Source organism: Canis lupus, chromosome 4 (genome assembly GCF_011100685.1).
Source record: "Canis lupus familiaris isolate Mischka breed German Shepherd chromosome 4, alternate assembly UU_Cfam_GSD_1.0, whole genome shotgun sequence".
NCBI lineage: Eukaryota > Metazoa > Chordata > Mammalia > Carnivora > Canidae > Canis > Canis lupus.
In genome coordinates this window covers 75,474,915-75,499,461 of record NC_049225.1, presented here as the reverse complement: position 1 = coordinate 75,499,461, position 24,547 = coordinate 75,474,915, and the positions used below count along the sequence as shown (strand labels likewise).

At 37.1% G+C, this 24,547-nt stretch overlaps 1 long non-coding RNA gene and 1 pseudogene across 1 annotated transcript in view; one reads left to right on the top strand and one right to left on the bottom strand.

The window, feature by feature from the left end:
* Nucleotides 1-15,654, top strand: part of LOC111095653 — a 128,695-nt gene extending 113,041 nt beyond the window's left edge. Inside the window, exon 3 of the long non-coding RNA XR_005358621.1 lies at nt 15,369-15,654. This is a non-coding gene — a long non-coding RNA (uncharacterized LOC111095653). The remainder of the gene's footprint in view (nt 1-15,368) is intronic.
* On the bottom strand, nt 13,742-20,768 carry LOC100683429 (annotated as a pseudogene).
* Nucleotides 20,769-24,547: the final 3,779 nt, after the last annotated feature.

The following is a 24,547-nucleotide window of genomic DNA, read 5'->3' as shown; positions in this document are numbered from 1 at the left end:
TAGTTCTGTGAAAAATGCTATTGGTATTTTGAGAGGGATTGAACTGAATCTATACATTGCTTTGGAGAATGCAGAAATTTTAACCATGAGCACATGTCTCTTTTCCATGTGTTTGTATCATTTTCAATTTCTTTCATTAATGTCTTATGGTTTACAGGGTATAGGTCTTTCATTTGCTTCATTAAATTTATTCCTGGTTATTTTATTCTTTTTGATGCAATTGTAAGTGGGATTGTAATTTCTCTGTTAGTTTATTATTAGTGTATAAAAATGCAACACATTTCTGTATATTCATTTTGTACCCTGCAACTTTACTAAATTCATGTATTAATTCTAGTAGTTTTTTGGTAGAGTCTTCAGGGTTTTCTATATATAGAATCATGTCATCTGCAAATAGTGACAATTTTATTTCTTCCTTACCAATTTGGATGCTCTTTCTTTCTCTTTCTCTTTCTCTTTCTTTTTTTCTCTTATCTGATTCCCACAGCCAGGACTTCCAGTATTATGCTGAATAAAAGTGGTGACAGTGGACAGTCCTTGTCTTACTCTTGATTTTAGAGAAAATGCTTTCAGTTTTTTAGAATTGTAGATTTTTTTGTATGTTCCCTCTAAGCCTAGTTTATTGAAAGGTTTTATGATGAATAGATGTTGTATTTTGTCAAATGCTGCTTTTTATGTATCTTTTGAGGTAATCATATGGTTTTTATTCTTCTTGTTGTTAATGTGATGTATCACATTGATTGATTTTTGAATATTGAACCACTCTTGCATCCCTGGAATAAATCCCACTTGTGGTAATTATCCCTTAAATGTATTGTTGAATTCATTTTGTTAATATTTTGTTGAGGAGTTTTATATCACTGTTCATAAGGGATGTGATCCTGGAGTTTTCTGCTGTGTGTGTGTGTGTGTGTGCACATGTTTGTGTGTTTCTTTTTCTTTTTTGTAGGGTCTTTGTCTGATTTGGTTTCAGTCTAGTGCTGGCCTCATAGAACAAATTAGGAAGTTTTTCTTCCTCTTCTATCTTTTGGAATAGTTTGAGAATAGGTATTACCTCTTCTTTAAATGGTTGGTAGAATTTACCCATGAAGCCACGTGGTCCTGGACTTTTGTTGGGGAATTTTTTTGATTACTAATTCAATTTTATTACTAGTAATCATTTTGTTCAAGTTTTCTATTTCTTTGTGATTCAGAGATGGAAAATCATATGTTTCTAGGAATTCATCCATTTCTTCTAGGTTGAGTTTGTTGGTATATAGTTTTTCATAGTATTCTCTTATAATTCCTTGTATTTCTGTGGTTGTTATTTCTCTTCCTTAATTTCTGCCTTCAACTCCTCTCTCTTTTCCTTATGAGTCTGGCAAAAGGTTTATCAATTTTATTTTTTTAAAGAACCAGCACTTGGTTTCCTTCATGTTTTTTTTTAATTTTATTTATTTATTCATGAGAATATGCAGAGAGGAGAGAGAAGCAGAGACATAGGCAGAGGGAGACGCAGGCTCCATGCAGGGAGCCCGATGTGGGATCCGATCCTGGGTCTCCAGGATCACACCCTGGGCTGAAGGCGGCACTAAACCGCTGAGCCACCGGGGCTGCCCTCCTTCATGTTTTATATTGTTTTTTTTTTAGTCTCTATTTCATTTACTTCTGCTCTAGTATTTGTTATTTCCTTCCTTCTACTAACTTCTGACTTTTTTGTTTTCTTTTTCTAGGTCCTTTAGGTGAAGGCTATATTTTTTAATTGAGTTGTCTTGTGTCTTGAGATAGGCCTGTTATTACTCTATCTTAGAACTGCTTTTGCTCTGTCTCAAAGATTTTGCATCATTGTGTTTTCAATTTAACTTGTTTCTATGTATTTTTTTATTCGATCTTTGATTTCTTTGTTGACCTACTGGTTGCTTAGCAGAATGTTGTTTAGACTTATGCATTTGTATTTTTTCCATTTTTTTTCTTGTAATGATTTCTAGTTTCATACCATTGCAGTCAGAAAAGATGCTTTATATATATCTTAAATTTACTGAGACTTGTTCTATGGCTTAACATGTGATCTATCCTGGATAGTATTCCATGTGCCCTTGAAAAGAATGTGTATTTTCTTGTATTTGAATGGAATGTTCTGTATATATTTATTTGGTCCATCTAGTCTAATGTGTTGTTCAAACCATTGTTTCTTTGTTGATTTTCTGTTTGGATGATCTGTGCGTTGATGTAAATGAGGTGTTAAACTCCTAATATTATTGTATTGCTGTCAATTTCTTCAAGTTTGTTACTATCTGCTTTATACATTTAGCTCTCCTCTGTTGGGAGCATAGGTAGTTGCTATTGTTACATCCTCCTGTTGGATTGATACTTTTATCATTATGCAATGTCTTTTGTCTATTGATACATTTTTTTGTTTTAAAGTTGATACATTTTTTGTTTTAAAGTCGATTTTGTCTAACATAAGTATTGTATCCCAGCGTTTTTCTTTCATTTGCATGGAACACCTTATTCCATCACTTCACTTTCAGCCTGTACGTGTCTTTAGGTCTGAAGTCAGTCTCTTGTGGGCAGTATATAGATGGGTCTTGTTTTTTATCCATTCAGTCACCCTATGTCTTGTGACTGGAGTATTTAGTCCATTTACATTTAATTATTTTTTTTTTTTTGCTTTTATTTTATTTTATTTTTTTTTTAATTGGTGTTCAATTTACTAACATACAGAATAATACCCAGTGCCCGTCACCCATTCACTCCCACCCCCCGCCCTCCTCCCCTTCTACCACCCCTAGTTCGTTTCCCAGAGTTAGCAGTCTTTACGTTCTGTCTCCCTTTCTGATATTTCCCACACATTTCTTCTCCCTTCCCTTATTTTCCCTTTCACTATTATTTATATTCCCCAAATGAATGAGAACATATAATGTTTGTCCTTCTCCGACTGACTTACTTCACTCAGCATAATACCCTCCAGTTCCATCCACGTTGAAGCAAATGGTGGGTATTTGTCATTTCTAATAGCTGAGTAATATTCCATTGTATACATAAACCACATCTTCTTTATCCATTCATCTTTCGTTGGACACCGAGGCTCCTTCCACAGTTTGGCTATAGTGGCCATTGCTGCTAGAAACATCGGGGTGCAGGTGTCCCGGCGTTTCATTGCATTTGTATCTTTGGGGTAAATCCCCAACAGTGCAATTGCTGGGTCGTAGGGCAGGTATATTTTTAACTGTTTGAGGAACCTCCACACAGTTTTCCAGAGTGGCTGCACCAGTTCACATTCCCACCAACAGTGTAAGAGGGTTCCCTTTTCTCCGCATCCTCTCCAACATTTGTTGTTTCCTGCCTTGTTAATTTTCCCCATTCTCACTGGTGTGAGGTGGTATCTCATTGTAGTTTTGATTTGTATTTCCCTGATGGCAAGTGATGCAGAGCATTTTCTCATATGCATGTTGGCCATGTCTATGTCTTCCTCTGTGAGATTTCTGTTCATGTCTTTTGCCCATTTCATGATTGGATTGTTTGTTTCTTTGGTGTTGAGTTTAATAAGTTCTTTATAGATCTTGGAAACTAGCCCTTTATCTGATATGTCATTTGCAAATATCTTCTCCCATTCTGTAGGTTGTCTTTGAGTTTTGTTGACTGTATCCTTTGCTGTGCAAAAGCTTCTTATCTTGATGAAGTCCCAATAGTTCATTTTTGCTTTTGTTTCTTTTGCCTTTGTGGATGTATCTTGCAAGAAGTTACTGTGGCCGAGTTCAAAAAGGGTGTTGCCTGTGTTCTTCTCTAGGATTTTGATGGAATCTTGTCTCACATTTAGATCTTTCATCCATTTTGAGTTTATCTTTGTGTCTGGTGCAAGAGAGTGGTCTAGTTTCATTCTTCTGCATGTGGATGTCCAATTTTCCCAGCACCATTTATTGAAGAGACTGTCTTTCTTCCAATGGATAGTCTTTCCTCCTTTATCGAATATTAGTTGCCCATAAAGTTCAGGGTCCACTTCTGGATTCTCTATTCTGTTCCACTGATCTATGTGTCTGTTTTTGTGCCAGTACCACACTGTCTTGATGACCACAGCTTTGTAGTACAACCTGAAATCTGGCATTGTGATGCCCCCAGATATGGTTTTCTTTTTTAAAATTCCCCTGGCTATTCGGGGTCTTTTCTGATTCCACACAAATCTTAAAATAATTTGTTCTAACTCTCTGTAGAAAGTCCATGGTATTTTGATAGGGATTGCATTAAACGTGTATATTGCCCTGGGTAACATTGACATTTTCACAATATTAATTCTGCCAATCCATGAGCATGGAATATTTTTCCATCTCTTTGTGTCTTCCTCAATTTCTTTCAGAAGTGTTCTATAGTTTTGAGGGTATAGATCCTTTACATCTTTGGTGAGGTTTATTCCTAGGTATCTTATGCTTTTGGGTGCAATTGTAAATGCGATTGACTCCTTAATTTCTCTTTCTTCAGTCTCATTGTTAGTGTATAGAAATGCCACTGACTTCTGGGCATTGATTTTGTATCCTGCCACGCTACCGAATTGCTGTATGAGTTCTAGCAATCTTGGGGTGGAGACTTTTGGGTTTTCTATGTAGAGTATCATGTCATCGGCGAAGAGAGAGAGTTTGACTTCTTCTTTGCCAATTTGAATGCCTTTAATGTCTTTTTGTTGTCTGATTGCTGAGGCTAGGACTTCCAGTACTATGTTGAATAGCAGTGGTGAGAGTGGACATCCCTGTCTTGTTCCTGATCTTAGGGGAAAGGCTCCCAGTGCTTCCCCATTGAGAATGATATTTGCTGTGGGCTTTTCATAGATGGCTTTTAAGATGCTGAGGAATGTTCCCTCTATCCCTACACTCTGAAGAGTTTTAATCAGGAATGGATGCTGTATTTTGTCAAATGCTTTCTCTGCATCCAATGAGAGGATCATATGGTTCTTGGTTTTTCTCTTGCTGATATGATGAATCACATTGATTGTTTTACGGGTGTTGAACCAGCCTTGTGTCCCAGGGATAAATCCTACTTGGTCATGGTGAATAATTTTTTAATGTACTGTTGGATCCTATTGGCCAGTATCTTGTTGAGAATTTTTGCATCCATGTTCATCAGGGATATTGGTCTGTAATTCTCCTTTTGGGCGGGGTCTTTGTCTGGCTTTGGAATTAAGGTGATGCTGGCTTCATAGAACGAATTTGGAAGTACTCCATCTCTTTCTATCTTTCCAAACAGCTTTAGGAGAATAGGTATGATTTCTTCTTTAAACGTTTGATAAAATTCTCCTGGGAAGCCATCTGGCCCTGGACTCTTGTGTCTTGGGAGGTTTTTGATGACTGCTTCAATTTCCTCCCTGGTTATTGGCCTGTTCAGGTTTTCTATTTCTTCCTGTTCCAGTTTTGGTAGTTTGTGGCTTTCCAGGAATGCGTCCATTTCTTCTAGATTGCCTAATTTATTGGCGTATAGCTGTTCATAATATGTTTTTAAAATCGTTTGTATTTCCTTGGTGTTGGTAGTGATCTCTCCTTTCTCATTCATGATTTTATTAATTTGAGTCTTCTCTCTCTTCTTTTTATAAGGCTGGCTAATGGTTTATCTATCTTATTAATTCTTTCAAAGAACCAACTCCTGGTTCTGTTGATCTGTTCCACAGTTCTTCTGGTCTCGATTTCGTTGAGTTCTGCTCGAATCTTTATTAACTCCCTTCTTCTCTTGGGTGTAGGATCTATTTGCTGTTTTTTCTCTAGCTCCTTTATGTGTAAGGTTAGCTTTTGTATTTGAGTTCTTTCCAGTTTTTGAATGGATGCTTGTATTGCGATGTATTTCCCCCTTAGGACTGCTTTTGCTGCATCCCAAAGATTTTGAACGGTTGTATCTTCATTCTCATTAGTTTCCATGAATCTTTTTAATTCTTCCTTAATTTCCTGGTTGACCCTTTTATCTTTTAGCAGGATGGTCCTTAACCTCCATGTGTTTGAGGTCCTTCCAAACTTCTTGTTGTGATTTAGTTCTAATTTCAAGGCATTATGGTCCGAGAATATGCAGGGGACAATCCCAATCTTTTGGTATCGGTTCAGACCCGATTTGTGACCCAATATGTGGTCTATTCTGGAGAAAGTTCCATGTGCGCTTGAGAAGAATGTGTATTCAGTTGAGTTTGGATGTAAAGTTCTGTAGATATCTGTGAAATCCATCTGGTCCAGTGTATCATTTAAAGCTCTCGTTTCTTTGGAGATGTTTTGCTTAGAAGACCTATCGAGTATAGAAAGAGCTAGATTGAAGTCACCAAGTATAAGTGTATTATTATCTAAGTATTTCTTCACTTTGGTTAATAATTGATTTATATATTTGGCAGCTCCCACATTCGGAGCATATATATTGAGGATTGTTAAGTCCTCTTGTTGAATAGATCCTTTAAGTATGATATAGTGTCCCTCTTCATCTCTCACTACAGTCTTTGGGGTAAATTTTAGTTTATCTGATATAAGGATGGCTACCCCTGCTTTCTTTTGAGGACCATTCGAATGGTAAATGGTTCTCCAACCTTTTATTTTCAGGCTGTAGGTGTCCTTCTGTCTAAAATGAGTCTCTTGTAGACAGCAAATAGATGGGTCCTGCTTTTTTATCCAGTCTGAAACCCTGCACCTTTTGATGGGGTCATTAAGCCCGTTCACATTCAGAGTTACTATTGAGAGATATGAGTTTAGTGTCATCATGATATCTATTCAGTCTTTGTTTTTGTGGACTGTTCCACTGAACTTCTTCTTAAAGGGGAATTTTAAGAGGCCCCCTTAAAATTTCTTGCAGAGCTGGTTTGGAGGTCACATATTCTTTTAGTTGCTGCCTGTCTTGGAAGCTCTTTATCTCTCCTTCCATTTTGAATGAGAGCCTTGCTGGATAAAGTATTCTTGGTTGCATGTTCTTCTCATTTAGGACCCTGAATATATCCTGCCAGCCCTTTCTGGCCTGCCAGGTCTCTGTGGAGAGGTCTGCTGTTACCCTAATACTCCTCCCCATAAAAGTCAGGGATTTCTTGTCTCTTGCTGCTTTAAGGATCTTCTCCTTATCTTTGGAATTTGCAAGCTTCACAATTAAATGTCGAGGTGTTGAACGGTTTTTATTGATTTTAGGGGGGGATCTCTCTATTTCCTGGATCTGAATGCCTGTTTCCCTTCCCAGATTAGGAAAGTTTTCAGCTAGAATTTGTTCAAATACATATTCTGGCCCTCTGTCCCTTTCGGCGCCCTCGGGAACCCCAATTAAACGTAGGTTTTTCTTCCTCAGGCTGTCGTTTATTTCCCTTAATCTATCTTCATGGTCTTTTAATTGTTTGTCTCTTTTTTCCTCAGTTTCCCTCTTTGCTATCAACTTGTCTTCTAGGTCACTCACTCGTTCTTCCACCTCGTTAACCCTCGTCGTTAGGACTTCTAGTTTCGATTGCATCTCATTCAATTGATTTTTAATTTCTGCCTGATTAGCTCTAAATTCTGCAGTCATGAAGTCTCTTGAGTCCTTTATACTTTTTTCTAGAGCCACCAGTAGCTGTATAATAGTGCTTCTGAACTGGCTTTCTGACATTGAATTGTAATCCAGATTTTGTAACTCTGTGGGAGAGAGGACTGTTTCTGATTCTTTCTTTTGAGGTGAGGTTTTCCTTCTAGTCATTTTGCTCAGTGCAGAGTGGCCAAAAGCAAGTTGTATTGGGAAAAAGAGAAAAAGAGAGGAGAGAAAGAAGGAAAGAAAAGAGAAAGAGAAAAAAAAAGGGAAGAAAAAGAAAAAAAAAACGAAAAAAAAAAAAGAAGAAGAAAAAGAGAAAGAAAAAGAAAGGAGAAAAAAAAGGGGGTGGGGGAAGGAAACAAATCAAAAAGCAAAACAAAACAAAAACAAAAACAAAAACAAAAACAAACAAACAAAAAAAGAACCACCGGGGAGTATCTTCTGATTCTGTGTTCTTTAAGTCCCTTGGCTTCTCCTGGAAGTTGTCAGTCTAGCTGGTCTTCTGGGGGAGGGGCCTGTTGTGCTGATTTCCAGGTGTTAGCAGTTGGGGGAGCTGCTGTGCCCCAGCCTGGTGCAGGGCTCGGTGGGGGTTGTTTACCCCGTGAGGCCGCAGGAGGAACAGCCCCAGTGGCGGGGCAGCTCTGGAAACCTGGATTCAGCTCTGGCAGGAACTCCGTCTGCAGGGCCTGGAGGCTCCGGGCGGGGCCGCTGATCTGCTCAGCTGGGGCAGGAGCGTCCTCGCTGTCCTGGGCCCTCCCGGTCTCTGCCTGTCCCGGGGGAGGCGGGATCCTGGGCTGTGTCCCGGCGCCCTGTGCTCCGGAGCCTGCGCTGTTGGATTCGCGCTCCCGGGCCGCGCAGCCCCCTCCGCGGAGCCGCCGCCCGAGCCCCTCCGAGCTGCTCCTGGAACCGCGCAGCCCCCTCCGCACGGAGCCTCTTCCTCTGCCCGAGCCCCTCCGAGCTGCTCCCGGGGCCGCGCAGCCCCCTCCGCGGAGCCGCCGCCCGAGCCCCCCAAGCTGCTCCGGGTCCCGCCGGGTCCCGCCGTGCGCGCTGCAGCCCTTAGGGAGCTCGGCGCACTCTCCTGGGTGCGCAGTTGCTGTTACTGTCCCCGGGAGCCCGAGGGCATCCTCGCCCTCCTGGGTCCTGCTCCAACTCCCCGCGAGCCCCTTTCCGCCCGGGAAGGTCGGTGCAGCTCCTGCGTCTCCGGGACGGGGCTCTCCTGTCCTGGGGACACTAACCCCGGCCTCGGCCCGGCTCCTCGCGGGGCCCCTCCCCCTTGGAGGCCTTTGTTCCTTTATGTCTTTTTCCCCGTCTTCCTACCTTGATAGAAGCGCGAACTCTTCTCACTGTCGCATTCCCTGGTCTCTCTTTAATTCTCAGGCCGAATTCATAGATTTTCAGGATAATTTGAAGGTTTTCTAGGTAGTTTGGTGGAGACAGGTGATTTGGAGACCCTGCTCTTCCGCCATCTTGCTCCTCCCCTACATTTAATTATTGATAGGAGTGTACTTATTGCCATTTTGTTAACTGATTTCTGGTTGATTTTGTAGTTTTTCTCTGTTCCTTTCTTTTTCTCTTACTCTCTTCCTTTATGGTTTGATGGCTTTCTTTAGTGTTATTCTTTGATTTCTTTATCTTTTGTTACTGAATTTACTGAGATCTTGTTTTATAGCCTGGAATATGGTCTATCTGGTAAATGTTCTGGGTGGACTTGAAAGAAATATATATTCTGCTGCTGTTGAGTGGAGTGTTTGAAAACATCAATTAAATCAAGCTGCCTGGGGCATCTGGGTAACTCAATGATTGAGTTTCTGCCTTTGGCTCAGGGTATGATCCCGAGCCTGGGATTGAGTCTCACATCAGGCTCCCCACGGGGTGCCTGCTTCTCCCTCTGCCTATGTCTCTGCCTCTCTCTCTCTTTGTGTCTCTCATGAATAAATAAATAAAATCTTTTTTAAAATAAATAAAGCTGTTTGTTAATATTATTAAAATCTTCTGTGTCCTTGTTGACTTTCTGTCTACTTATTCTATCAATTATTGGGTGAAGGATATTGAACTCTCCATTTGTGGAGTTGTTAATTTCTGCATGTATTTTGCAGTTCTTTGGTTAGGCAAATACATTATTTAGTATTGTTATTCCTCCTAATGATTTGACTGCTTTAATATTATGAAATAATATTCTTTTCCCTGGAAATATTCTTTGCTCTGAAATCGACTTTCTCTAATGTAATTATAGCTATTCTAGATTTTCTTTGACTAGTATTCGTGTGGTATATTATTTTTCACCCTTTAACTTTTAGCTATTTGTGTCTTTATCTTTAAAGTGACTTTTTTGGGCAGCCTGGGTGGCTCAGCAGTTTAGCGCTGCCTTCAGCCCAGGGTGTGATCCTGGAGACCCGGGATGGAGTCCAGCATCAGGCTTTTTGCATGGAGCCTGTTTCTCCCTCTGCCTGTGTCTCTGCCTCTCTCTCTCTCTCTCTCTGTGTGTCTCTCATGAATAAATAAATAAAATCTTAAAAAAAAAAGATTTAAAGTGACTTTTTTGTAAGTAGTATATAGTTGAGGATTGCTTTTTAAGAAATTCAATATGAAAATCTTTGCCTTTTAATTAGTCGTGTTTTAAGAGTGTTTTTTAATGATTTTATTTTACTTCTTTCATTAGTTTATTAGCTATAACTCTTTGTTTCATTATGTAAGTGGTTGCTTTAGATTTTATATTATACATCTTTGACCTCTCCCAATCACACTCTACTTTCAAGGGTATTATACTACTTCACATATATTATAAGAATTGTTGTATAGTATACCTTAATTTCTCTACTCCTGACTTTAATGCTATACTTTATTTATTATACATATGTATCTCACAAATAATTGTTATCATTGTATTTAATAAAATATTTAAATAATAAGAAAAATCTGACATATTTACCATGTAGTTTATCATGTAGCTACCCTGATGGCTCTTCATTCCTTTTATAGATCTAGATTTCTATCCAGTACTATTTTTCTATTATTTGAAGATTGGCTAGTGATGAATATTTCTTTTAAAAGACACTTTTATTGGGTATAGATTTGTAGCTTGACAGTTGTTTTTTTTCTTTTAGTACTTTCAAGATGTAGCTCAACTGTCTTTCACATTGTTTCTGATGAGAAATCTGTTGTCATCCTTATCTGTGTTTCTCTATACATAATACGTCATCTACTATGTAAACATCTAAAAACTAAATATATAAAGGATTTTTTCTTTTTTACTGTTTTTTTTTCTCACTGGTTTTAAGCAATTTCATAATATATCTTGGTGACGTTTTCTTCATTTTCTTGTGTGTAGGATTTATGGAACTTCCTGGATTTATGAGTTTATAGTTTTTCATCATATTTGAAACGTTTTGGACATTATTTACTCAACTATAGTTCATGCCTCATTCTTCTTTCTTTGTAAACTCCACTTATACATATATTAGGCTGCTTGAATTCATCCCATATCCCACTGATGCTTTTTAAAAATTAATTTAAATTTTTTTTTTGTTTTCATTTAGAGAGTTTCCATTATTTTTCTTCATTTATCTTTTTATTAAAATACTTAGTCTGCTGCCAATCCTAAACAGTGTAGTTTTCATTGCGGACATTGTTTTTACCTCTAATTTGGATTTTTTTATATCTTCTCTGTTTCTACATAATATTTGAATATTTGGAACACAGTTAAAGTATCTGTGTCATCTGAGTTGGTTTCTGCTGATTGATTTTTGTCCTCATTATGGAATGTATTTTTCTTGCTTCTTTGTATGCTTGGTAATCTTTAATTAAATGCCAATTAAATTGGCTTTGTGATTCCACATACTTGGTTTCTAGATATTTTTGTATTTCTATGAATATTCTTTTTAAAAAGACTTACTTATTTTTATTTGAGATAGAGAGAGAGAGCATGAGCAGAGGGAGGAAGGGCAGAGGAAAAGGGAGAAGGACAGAATGAACCCTAAGCAGACTCCCCACTGAGTGTAGAGCCTGATGTGGGGCTCAATCCCAGAACCCTGAGATCATGGCCTGGCCAAAATCAAGAGCCAGACACAACCAATAGAGCCACCCAGGTACTCTTCCTATAAATATTCTTAAACTTTGCAGTTAAATTAGTTGGAAACAGTTTGATTCTTTTAAGTTTGCTTTTTAAGAGTTAGGCATTATCAGGAGTATTTAGTCTAAGACCAATTTTAAATTTCTTTCTCTTACTAAAACACCTCCATTTTGTTATTTTCCACCCTTTGTGAATCATCAGGTTTATCAGTCTGGCTGGTGCAAAAAGGCATTAATCTGAACTTGTGTAAGTGCTAGGCACTGCTCCCTCTAATATTCTCTTATTAGAGAGACCCTAATTTTTTTTTGTGGCCTCAGGTGGTTTCCAAATATATATTCCAGGTAGTACTCAGTTAAATACTTATCTCCAGAATTATTTGTCTGCTGTTTGGTGTCTGTCCTATGAACTCTAGCCTCCTTGGTCTCCCTGGATACTTAGCCTTGTCTCTTCAACTCAGGGAATCTGCTGGGCTCTATTTGGTCCCCTCTCCCAACTTGTACTGCACACTGTCAACTCTCTCAAGGGAGTGAGCTAGGACAATAATAGAGTCCACTTCATTTGTTCTCCATCTCTCAATATCACTGCCTTTTTTTTACCCCTGACCTATTGTATTCTGAGAATGGTAGTTTTGTTTGTTGTCTATTTTTGTTGCTGTTGTTATTTCAGATGGGAGAGTAAATCTGGTTCTTGTTACTCAATCTATTACGGAATCTCAGGTCATTATATTTTTATTATGTTGTTTTTATTTTATTATAGATTTATAGATTATCATTTCTTCATGGTTAGTGCTTTTAATGGCCTATTTAAGCAACCTTTGAATATTCTGAGGTATCAAAGATATTCTCTTTGTTTTCACTTTAAAGCTTTATTTGTTTTACCTCTTGCATTTAGTGTGCAATCAATCTGGAATTGATTTTTTTATACGGTTTAAATAGGGGGCAAGAAACTTTTTATTGTATGGATACGCAATTGACCCCTCACTACTTACTAAAAAGACCATACTTTCTGCACTTCACTGTAGAGTGTTGCCTTTGTCATAAATCAGGTGGCTGTACATCTATTGTTCAGGTTATAGACTCTATTCTGTTCCATTTCTCAGGTTTCCTATAATGCCACACTTTTTAAATTAGTCTAGTTCCTAATGAGTATTAATATATGGTAGTAAGGCTTTCAGTTTTTAAATTTACTGTTCCTAAAAACTTCCTTGTTTACTCATAAGCCTTTGCATTTCCTTATGAATTTCAGAATCATCAATTTCTGTAAAAAATGTACCTGTTGGGATTTTACATGGCTTACACTGAATTGATAGATTAGTTTGGGATAAAGTGATATCTTTATATATAGGTTCTTTTTGTCCATGAACGTGGTATATTCTCCATTTATTTAGCTCCTCTCAACTTCCCTCACTAATGTTTTGTAGTTTTCAGTGTAAAAATATTGTACATTTTTGTTCTGCTTGGTATCTTAAAGGTCGTCCATATTAACAAGGATTATTAACTCATTTTCTCCCCAAATATTTTCTAAGCTTTCAAAATGGTAAGAAAAGCCAGACATGAGTCTGTCTACATGAAGCATATAGTGTAGTGATAATAAAAATTTTTATCATATTCACAGTGCAAGTAGTAATTCTGTATCATTAAAACAACCGTATAACATGTTAAACTAATACTGAATTTTATAGATGTCATGAGTTTATTTTTGCTTTTACATTAGTTTTTTTGAGGGGCAGGACAGGAAGCACATTTGCTTTACTGCTTATGCTGTATATTTAAACAAATACAATAAACCCTGTTTAAAAAATATAAGATACATAAAAGCCTCTGTGCAAGTTCTGTGTTATTTTAAAATTCCTATTGGCTAATGAGAGTATTTCCACTATAGAATTGGAGCTATCTGGAAATTCACATGATAAATTTTTTGAATGCAGGATACCTGAAACATTATTGCATCTTACTTTATGAGACAACTGAACAGTCTCAAATCAAATGTTTGCAGGTGAATAATGATTATAACTATTGTTACATTTGCAAAGACCTTAATATGCTTATCCACATATGTACAGTCAAGTCCTCAAATATTAATTATATAAAATCTAAAGGAAGAACAAATGTAGCTGCATTTGTGTCCTGTTTCTTTAAAGGGAGATTTGGAATTTTTAGTCTTCCATAAGTCACTTGCTATTTGCAAAGGCTAGAGTTATAAGATGCCGAAGACCATGGACAGATACTGGTCATATGACACTTGAATCCAGCCATCCTGATCAGTACGGTAATGCCTAAATGTATCTGTTGATGTTGGTAAGGAAATCATGGAGTATTGCACTTAGCAGGCCACAGAAACTTCAATATCACTGATCTTGCATTCTGTAAGATGATGCAGCACTGGATGAACATCAAATGATCTGCCCCTGTCTTTGTCAAACTTGTGAATGAGGATGTTATGAAACTGGTCAGAGAGCCGGTACCCTGAGAGTGTTCTTGTCAATCATCCTACAATTGTCCCTGTCATTAAGTGCGGAAGACATTCTGATAGTCTGTGATGTACTTCCAGATGCCAGTGAACTTGCTGAAGGTCATACCAGCCTTGTTCTCTCAAACATAGACATGCTTGACCTTTCAGTCAACTGATTAAATGGAGTCCATGTGCCACTGGATAGTGCTTGCTGAAGCTTATTGTTCATATCACCCTACTCCTGTCTTCATCAACCCTCTAGAAAGTGTTCCACAAGGAGCTCTGGTCTGGCAGCACTGCATATCTAGCAGGCCTGGCCCTGGGGCCTGGGCAGTAGGGTAGGCGCCATGGGCTCAGGTGCCAGGGAAACATGAGAGGTATTTAGGTTTTATTATAGAAAATCAACAGATTTGATTAACATCATGGCAAAAATAATTTAAGTTGTGGGATCTACAGGAACTTTTTTCTTTTGCAAATTGTCTATTACTAAAATTCAAAAACTTTAATAAAATGGTTTTTGCTTAATTCATGTTAATTTTCAAATTGAATGTTAAATATGTAGGTATAATTGTGCAAAGTAACTTAAGGAACTTTTCAGAAATAGCCTGTAAATGTTTGATCAAAGAATTTAGTTACTGATGGGATTTCTTTCTTCCTTAAGGTAGCAAAAGAGAATCTTTTAGTAAAAACTCCTTCATTAGGGGATCCCTGGGTGGCTCAGTGGTTCAGCACCTGCCTTTGGCCCAGGGCATGATCCTGGAGTCCCGGAATTGAGTCCCGCATCAGGCTCCTGGTATGGAGCCTGCTTCTCCCTCTCTCTCTCTCTCTCTTTCTCTCTCTCTATGTCTATCATGAATAAATAAATAAAATCTTTTAAAAAAACCTCCTTCATTAAATGAAGTATGAGAGGAAATATTATGACATATCAAAGATAGAGGATAAGCTCTAAGTCTGATAGTCCATGAGAACTTAACTGGTGGTTTTTAGTCATTTGTATTTGGGTCATTGCTCATGCCTGGTTAAAACATTGATGTTATCTTGGTAGTGTTCATCTGAGAAACAAAAAGTGTACAAACACAAGAGCTATTTGGGACTGAGCTCAAAACCAGCAGATTTTAAGAGATTTTTTTTGTTGAAGGTTTGTATTTGTTTTTAATATTTGTTCTAGCAGGATCTCTGGAACTTTATTCTATGAGCACTTTGGATGAGAAAATCAAGTGTAAAGTAAGGCAAAATGCAAGGTATACCTATATAAAGAATATTTAGGTGAAAGTGAAGAACTTAGTTGATCAGATTTTTCAAAATAGACATATTTGACATCATGTAATTTAAATACTCAGATTTACTACCAGTTTCTCTTCTTTTCCTACAGATATTTGGCATCAGTAACCATGATGAAAATCTCAAACACCAGGCACTGCATTTCATGAACATGTGTTGAACTGAAATAAATTTTGCTTATAGATTTAGAGAAAATCTTGCTTCTTATCAAAACAATAAAAATAGTACTGTTAACTCTTGAGAAAAAGCCATGTTAAAAATGATTTCTGTAAAGTCATCTTACTATATCATCTATAGGCTCATTATGAAAGACCTAAAAATGTGATACCTTTGAAATCAGGGGAAGAAGAGGTCCTGTTTTTTTCATGATGTTATTCTTCAACAAGTGTGTGACTAATAGAGAAGGTATGTGACTCTTGGGACATCCCTGCAGGTACACTGAATGAGTAAATTCTTAGCAGCATTATGACATCACCAGGGAGCGTGACTTGGGTCAAGAACTTGGCAGGAGGCTTTGGGAACAGCAGAATCAACAGCAATCAGGATTGGCAAGCCAACATACTGGCCACCATAAAACTGAAAAGAGAGCTTATTGTACCTCATGCACAGCAGCAGGTTTAACAGAAAAGTAGACATGTTTATAGTCCCAGATTTACAGCATGCCTTATAAACACCTTATTACTTAGAATCCAGTCTGCTGTCCTAGAAACTAAGAATGTGACTTTGTTAAGCAGTAGGATTTGTTGACATAAATGTCTTGACTAAGTTTGCCATTGTGGTTAACCAAAACGCATTTACTCCTGGGAAAGTAAACACAAGCAAACAAAATGCCTCTTATACTACAATACAGTAAGTTTCAAATTGACCAAACTTAATGCTATGACATAAATATGCTTAATGTTTATGGAATTTTTTAGAAACCTTTGCCATGTTGGGCTTACCATCCTGTTTAAGTCTTACTAAATGGGAATGTGTTTTCAGAATTACATGTGCTTAAAGACTTCATCAGAAATATTCAGAAAACCTGCCATGAATACTGGGGTGGACCACGCAGCAAATAAAATGGGTCATGGTCTCCTCAGACATTAATGTGGATAAATCAGTTCTGCACCATGTAATAGCTACACACTGAAATGGTTACCAACAATTAAAAATAGAGAACTAATGGAAAATAATGCTGAATAAATATTATAAAACCACATGAAAATACATTCAAGGAAGGCAAAGTATCTGGCTGGAACCCACAAAGTTGAAAAAATTCCTAGGGAAAATGAAATTTCAGACTGATCTTCTGCTGCTTAAAAAAATTCATCTAAAACCCTTAGTTTGGGGGTAGATTTTTGAAATGTCAGGACCATTGGAGAAGAACATAATAAACTTAGCAGGTTTCCTATCCTTTCAGGCTTATAGTCTGCCCTCTTCAAACTTCAAAAATTCTATAGCCAAAAAGTTCTTTATGTCAGATATAAATGGGTAGCCATGATTACATAGTTTGGATTTATAATGACCAACTGTTTTGTAAAAGAAGTTATATTAATAAAGATCTACAGAAAATTAAGATGATGTCTCTGTGATTGACAGAATAAAATGTGAACAATATACAGTTGATGATTTATCAAATCCTACAAAACAGATCCTATAAATGATAAGAAGAAGGAAATCTTTCTAACTGAACCATGTAGTTGGCTTCATAAGTCACAGCTAAAGAAAATGACCAAATGAAGCCATGAAAATATTTTTACAAGTTTAAGGTATTGGAGATATTATTCTGCAGTAGCATATTAAGGAATAATATCAGGGATTTAGTTGCCTAAGCTCCACGAGTCTCCTCCAAATCAAATGCAGGCCATATGAATAGAAGTTAAAATGTTCAAAATTAGAGAGTTGATGGTTGCAATCAAGATAGGAATTACTGTTCATAGTTCTGGGTGCACAAATTAAAACTGACATTGACAAACTAAAGGAAATGCAAAGGAGAGTTATTTGAAGAGAAATTAGGACCACATATTCTTACATTATAAGAAAGTTGAAAAAGATCAGGATATCTAGTTTGTCAAAAAAATGTTTTCAGAGAAATATGAAAAATATCATTGATTCAACTACATGGAATAAAGTATAATCTAGTTTTGTTCTAGGTTCAACAAGAAGAACTTAAAAGGAAACTAGCAAGAATGAACTTGCTATTTCTAAATAAGCAAAGTTGTCAAAAAATAGGATGGCCTTCTTTGGGAGGATGGACATCATTGGAAATATTGAAAGGTTGAACAACTCATTGGTGGCTTTATAGAAGAGAGTGAAGCTCTGGAGGGAAGGAGAGGTTGGACTATATAGACTGATTTTCAAATGGTTCAATGGAACCTTAGCATCTGCATTGAAACAAAGAGATTGAGTACTATGTTAGAGCTTTGCCCCTCTTTTTTCTCTCCCTTATTCAAAGCAGTTTTGGTCAAATCTGTTTTATATATGACACTCTATCCAAGATTTAATTTTACAAAAGGCTGTGGTAATAAAAATCTCACAAACCATTAAAAAAGATGATTTCTAACATTACTTCTGATGTTATTACATGATTCAAATGTTGAAAACTTCCATCTTTATGGTATACCCACTGTCATGTTTCTAAGACCAGAAGAAATCTGTTTAATGAAATGCTGGTACTCAGAGGGCTCAGAGGATGATATGTGAAGGAATAGCAATGGTTACTACCAAGACTGTGGCTTGGGCAGAAGAGATTAATTCATAGCAGACATGTGGTGAAGGTAAATTTCTAGGAAAATCAGAAGAAAAAACCTTCAGTTTAGAGATGTGATATATTGGAGTAATTTCTAAAACCACATGAATATTGTTCACAGTATTGTGAAAGAAAAAACATCCCTGTCTTCCAAGGAGTTTCTCAATGCTGATGTTCCTTAAATCAGACTTCATTTCCAGTGAGGTACTAATTTTATGAATTACTTGTAGAAATCTTCTCTGAGGACAGGGAAGGAGGCTGATTTCATTTTTTAGGTATCTTAGCATGTTAAGGCCACTGGCATAAGTCCAGAGCAAAGTATGCATCCTTCTTTGGCCATCCTCTTCTATAGAAGAGCAGTTGATAATTTAGAAGTATTATCCCAGACATGATCTCATTTTGTCTCTCAGTGATGACCCAAGGTATATAGGATATGCATTTCCACCTTCAATTCCCAGATGAGAGAACTCAAATCAAAAATAATCATGACCAGCTGAGATCACACAGCTATTACATGGGGGACCAGGATGAAATCTTTCTTGATCCCAAGTTTAAAACTCTTTTGTAATATTTTCAGCACATTAATTCTTCAACTAAGGAGCTCTGATAAAGCTCAGAGTTCCCTAAAACTTTGTCTTTCTTTTTACAATTTCTTTGTGCCTGACATATAGTAACTGATTTGACACAGCCTTAGCTTTGGATGCCTAAGTGGACAAAAATCTCCACTTGGATTCAAATAGTAACATCTCTATTAAAAATCAACAGTTCTCTAGAAATAAACAGGTCTATTAAAAAAAAAACTTAATTCAGTGACTCAGCAAATTGTGCTGTGATAGCTTTCAGTAATTACTTTTTATTTTTGTTTTTGTTTTTTTTTTAAATGTCTATGGTAAGAGAAGCATGCAGAAAAACATCAGGTTTTGCATGCTCTTTTATTTTCATTACCTCTTCTACTACTTGAGAATGTCTGGCCTTCACTAGCTTGCTGAATGTCTGGCAGGTGGACGAGTCTTGGCAAAAGATCTTGGATTGTATTAGCTGAAAACAAAGGCCCCTTAAGAAGCTAGATTTCCCCCTAAATGGTGCCCTGGAAAATGGTTCATTTTTCTTGACTGTTCAATTTCTAGTTTGAGTTTTCAAATTCCAGAGTGCCAGGGTCTTAGATGCAAGGATTTTTAGTAAAAAGTAAATTCTAATTTGGCCCCCACAGGAAGCAGAGGAAAAAGCCACAATGATTTTCTTATCTGTTTTTATACTTGGACTTCACCGCCTCCCCCAAGAAGAGAGTAGATGGTGTCTATTAAGAAACAATTTACTCTTGCAGCCAACTCAGAGCAATTTCCACAAGATCAGTCCTACTTTCCTGGGTTAGTGTAGCTGAAGATAGAGTTTCTCAAAGGATAATTAGTCCTTGAATAGAGATTAAGACCATGTATGCACAGGACATGGCATAAAATAGTTCCATTTTCAACCACATACTATATCCTTTTCATGGAAAATCACGGTGCATATAGAAAATCCTATAGTTAAGAAATCAACTGTTCTTTGCTTAGCCCAATATTTCTGAAAGTTAGTTGGTTATTGTGTTGATCCCTTGCTTGCCCTTTCCCTGCTCTTCCTGTATTGGGGAGAGGTGGAAGAGAGTGAGTATTCTGACAAGCAGTGCTTTTTTTCAGGCTTCCATTGGCAACAAGCTTCCTGCTGAGTTTGGCTAATGTCAGGCTATGGTGGTAGATTAGAAGATAGGAAGAAGGGAGAAGCCATGGTATTCCTGCTGCCCTGTCCCACACACAGCTTCAGTGGATTTTTCTGCAACAATGGTATTTCCTTCATAGTTTCAGCCTTCCTATAATAGGCTCTCAGTGGTTCCAACTTCTATTGGGTGATCCTATATCCACTTTCCTTTACACTAAAGGTAGTAAGGGATTCTGCTATTGGTAATCTATGGGATGCGTTGCAAGTGGTGGGCCAAGTGGTTTCCAGAAATGTCCCTAGAATTCTGCATGCCAGGACTCACAGAACATGCTCACTTGTCCTGTTAGCAGAGCACTAGTTGCACGGATTTCAGAATAGTGGGAATATTGGCTATCTGCAGCATGGAATCTGCCTCTGTCTCACATTTCTAGATCTTTGGAGGTCTAGTTAAGTGCCCTGGCCAGCTTGTTGGTAAGCAGCATGGCCTATCCAAAGGACTTTCAGCAACCGGGTCCCTACAGCTGGATTTGTTTCCACTACCTGGAGAGAAACTTCTGTAATCCCCACTGACATCTTCTCAGCATTTGTGGGGTTTCTAACAAGTGCTCATCTGTCCAAAACCATAGGAAAAAATGGATTGTATACACCAGTTCCTAACTTTTCCCCCACAAGAATCCCACATTGAGATTGATAGTGTTCCTTTTAGGGCCAGTGACCTCTCCAGAGAAGTCTGAGGTAATATATCAAGTCACTGATTTCTAAGTAGCACTGACTTCTATAGTTTGGCAGTCTTTTGCAAGAAGTAGTATCAGGTATGGTAAGCTAACTATGTCCTCCCAAAGATGCCTACACTTTCCAAAGATGCCCAGAACCTGATATGCTAACTTACATGGCAAAGCGGACTTGGCAGATGTGATTAAGTTTAGGGTTTTAAGATGGGAGATTATCTTGTACTATCAGGTGGGCCCAATAACCATAAAGGTCCTTATAAGAGGGCAACAGAAGAGTCATGGTCAGGAAAGAAGATGTAATGATAGAAGCATAACTGGAATAATATGAAGCCATGAGTCAAAGAATGTGGGCAGCCTTTAGAAATCAGAAAAATAAAACAGATTCTTCCCCAGAGCCTCCAGAAGGAGCACAGCCCTGCTGACTCATTTTAGACTTCTTCTAGGCCTGCATATAATAAATTTGTGTCATTTTAAGCCACTAAGTGTGTTATAATTTGTTGTAGCAAGGATGCTACAATACCCTAGGGGTGATGAAGGTAAAATAAAACTTGAATTCAATTGAAGATTCTGAGGTTCCTTCAGCATCCTGACACGGTCTAAATTTCTTCAAGAGGATTACTTTGGATTGGTCTCCCCATCTATCTGTTCTAGTTGGGCCTGATTTGTCACTTTCAATTCAATAATACCTTCAGGTACTGATCTTTGAAATAATAGTTTCTATAATCCTGATACCTGCCAGGTGATTTTTTTCTCCTTCTTTATAACATTAATATATTTGGTGAATAGTTATAATTTAATGTACAGTCTAAATTATTGTCCATATTATCAAACTTGCATACTATCTAATGCAGGGCCACAGAGACTTTGGGATACCTCTTTCTATTAGAAATCTTAGACTGCAAGGATAGTCCACTTGAAGAGCAGAGGAGAACATTGACAGATAACAAAGTATTTTACAGATAAAAGCAAAGGCTTAAAGACCAGGCCTTGGAAGGCAGGAAACAGGTAAGGAACCAGACCTGAAGCAATATACATGATAATCATATTGATACCACCTGAATTTTCCCTTTTCCCTCTCCTTCTCTCTCTACGTGAGTCATCTCAGTTTCTGTCTCTCCCTCTCTCTGTCACTCTCTTTTCTCTCTTTCATATGCCTTGTCTTCCTTATGAATGCCAATGTGTGCTATCCTTCTAAAGACAGGAGATCGTCTACATAATCAGGGACACAGCTGCTGGCAATAGTTTCTGTTCTCACATGGTCATAGAGGAAAGGACATTCTTCTCTGGAAAGGACACTGATTGAGTCATATGCCAAAATTTGGGATCATGTAAGGAAATGGCAGATGCTATTTAGACCGCATGTTACTTCCTCATACAGAAAATGTTTAAGTCTGGATTCTCAGAAAAAAATCACACAGTAAGACCAGAAAAACTTAAACTTGAAATGACAGAGATATTCAAGTAGTTTCTTTTCCCTTGGCTCAAAATTCTTATATACTGTGTGTGTGTGTGTGTATGTATGTGTGTGTGGGGTTGTGTGTGTGTTTTAAACAGGGACATTTGAAATTCTGATTTGTACAAAAGATTTATTCACAAGCATTCAAATTCAGCACTGCCAAGAAAAATAGCCACCTAATTTTCTAAGACTTTAATAACATGAATTTCCTAAATATGAAGTAATTTATAACCACATCGCAGAATCAAAATAAATATTTATTAATTTATTTACCAACTTTTTATAAATGCTGTAACTAAAATTTTAAAAATACATGTTTCAATGATACATTCTGAGATTGTGGGTATTAAAATATTTAAAAATATGTAATGATCATTATAAAATCATTACATCAGAAAAAAGAGAAAAGTAGAGATAGTAAGACAGATTATTTATTAAAAATAAAATTTTTATCAAGTCGTCTTTTTTGATCACAAGTCATCTTTATTACTAGCTAAGTTGGATTTAAGAACGTGGCTTGACCTGTGGCTTAGTAAGAGAGAGAATTTAAATTCTATTTAAAAAAACTCTTAGGTTTGGTTTGAAAAAAAATATTTGGGAGATAGTAGCCTTTGGGATCTTAATAACGTAAAAACTGTGAGAAGATCATCAGGCTAATGGAAGAATTTCCCAGTAGAAATTATTGTGGATCTGGTTTAAGAAACAGATCTCATGATTATATATTATCATTGTGTTGTTACTGGAAAAGTTTAAGATACTTAAAAATGTGTGTTGCCTCAGATAATTTAAATAATTTTCCTTTAACATTGTTTATATTATTATTTTCCTAAGAATATTCCTTCTTAACAGACATTCTAGAGAGACACTTTTGTTAAGCCGTTATCCAAACGTAGATTCAATCAATCAATAGGTTTTAGTCCGAATTCACAAACTTCTCATAACTTGGTATCTTTATGTATGGAGAGATAAAGAAGCTTGTATTAAGGGCTAAAAGATCAACAACAAAGTTAATGAGTACTACAAAAATCTAATCTTGCTTTACACAGATGGATTTACATAAATAGTTTCCTTTCTTCACATTATTGTGGATTTACCGAGCATCACAGAAGCACTACTCCAGTTTGCAGAAACTTTTACTGGCTTAAAATTGCTTATACTTTAAGGAATTGTCCTCTTCTTAAATCTGGATCCAGAAAATAGCAGTATACACATGGAAGTTATGACGTATTTGTGACACCTAAGCTGCTCAGAGTCTGTGCTTGTGGCAATGGCAAATAGTAAGCACTTATATAACAGTCACTATGTGCCAGGCCCTGTTCCAAAGAAATTAGGCTTCCCACAAGCAGCCAGCGTAACCCCAACCACTTAAAATATCCCTAAAATCAGTTACTGCACTACTGGCTGCCAGCATTTTACAAAACTGTATTTTTATATTTGCAATGCAGTATAGTGAAATATTATGAGCTCTGGAGTCAGTTTGGTTCCATTGTTTATTATTTAAATTCATAAAAATTAACCTATATGAGGCTCAGTTTCCTTATCTTAAGACTGGATGGAACACTTTCCTTCTTCTTCCCACACAGAGGGGCCAAGACAGATCTGAATGGGACCACCAATGGTGTTAGAAGTGGGGATCAGACCCTCCAGGGAGAAATTTGGCAGAAAGTATCAGCTTTAGTTGGCCAGAAGCACACTCAGAGGAGTTCTTATGGAAGATAGTTACCAATGCAAGATTTACCACTTGATGATACCCCAGGGCTCATCAGAACCCTGGGTAGCTAAAATAACCAATTCAGCACTTGTTTACTGCACAATCATTACACTAGGGTAAGAAAATTGTTGGGATTCTGAGACTTGATAACACACACACACACACACACACACAGATAGAGACAGAGATTGAATTTCCTCATTAATAACAGACTTTAGGTGAGGAGACAGCTAAGAGGATTTGCTAGCACTCACATTCCATTCTTTTAGGACAATCTACACTAGAATGGGGAATTTATAAGTTGGGAAAATATCCTAGAAGATGTTTGGAAAGGGTAGGATAGTTTGGGTTTAGAGTTCACATTCACTGAGTAACAAGATGACTGATTTTCTTTTAGTTATTATTTTGGAACTATTGAAAAGAAATTCAAGTATAAAAATTTCCACCATGGAAAACTGTCCTTACAGTAATTTTCATAGCATACCAATTATGTTCATGGTAATTTTGTCTTTATTGTCATTCATATCTTGACACCATCTTAATAATCTTAATAATTCATACCTTACAGACAGAAATATATAAATAAAATGAAATTTTAAAATTCAAACTCATAATAGTGAATACATTCAGATAAAAAATACTGAAGAGGCTAGATATCCTGAAAAAATTTCTCACTAAAAACACACAGATTGCTGAATGAAATATTTTACATGTCTCTTTAAATTTATGGCTTATTGAAACTCACAGAGAAAGCGGAGTGGGAAACTGATAACCAAATGTTTAGCTGCTCTAGGCATTTGACAATTTGTATACCCAGAGGCTTGGGTACTAAAAGTGAGGAGAAGAGCTAGTAAGTAAGAACCCAGACCTCAGATTAATGCTGGGACTCCTGAAGCCCTTATAGCCTCAGTAAAAGTTTGCTTTATTACTATTTATATATTTTTGT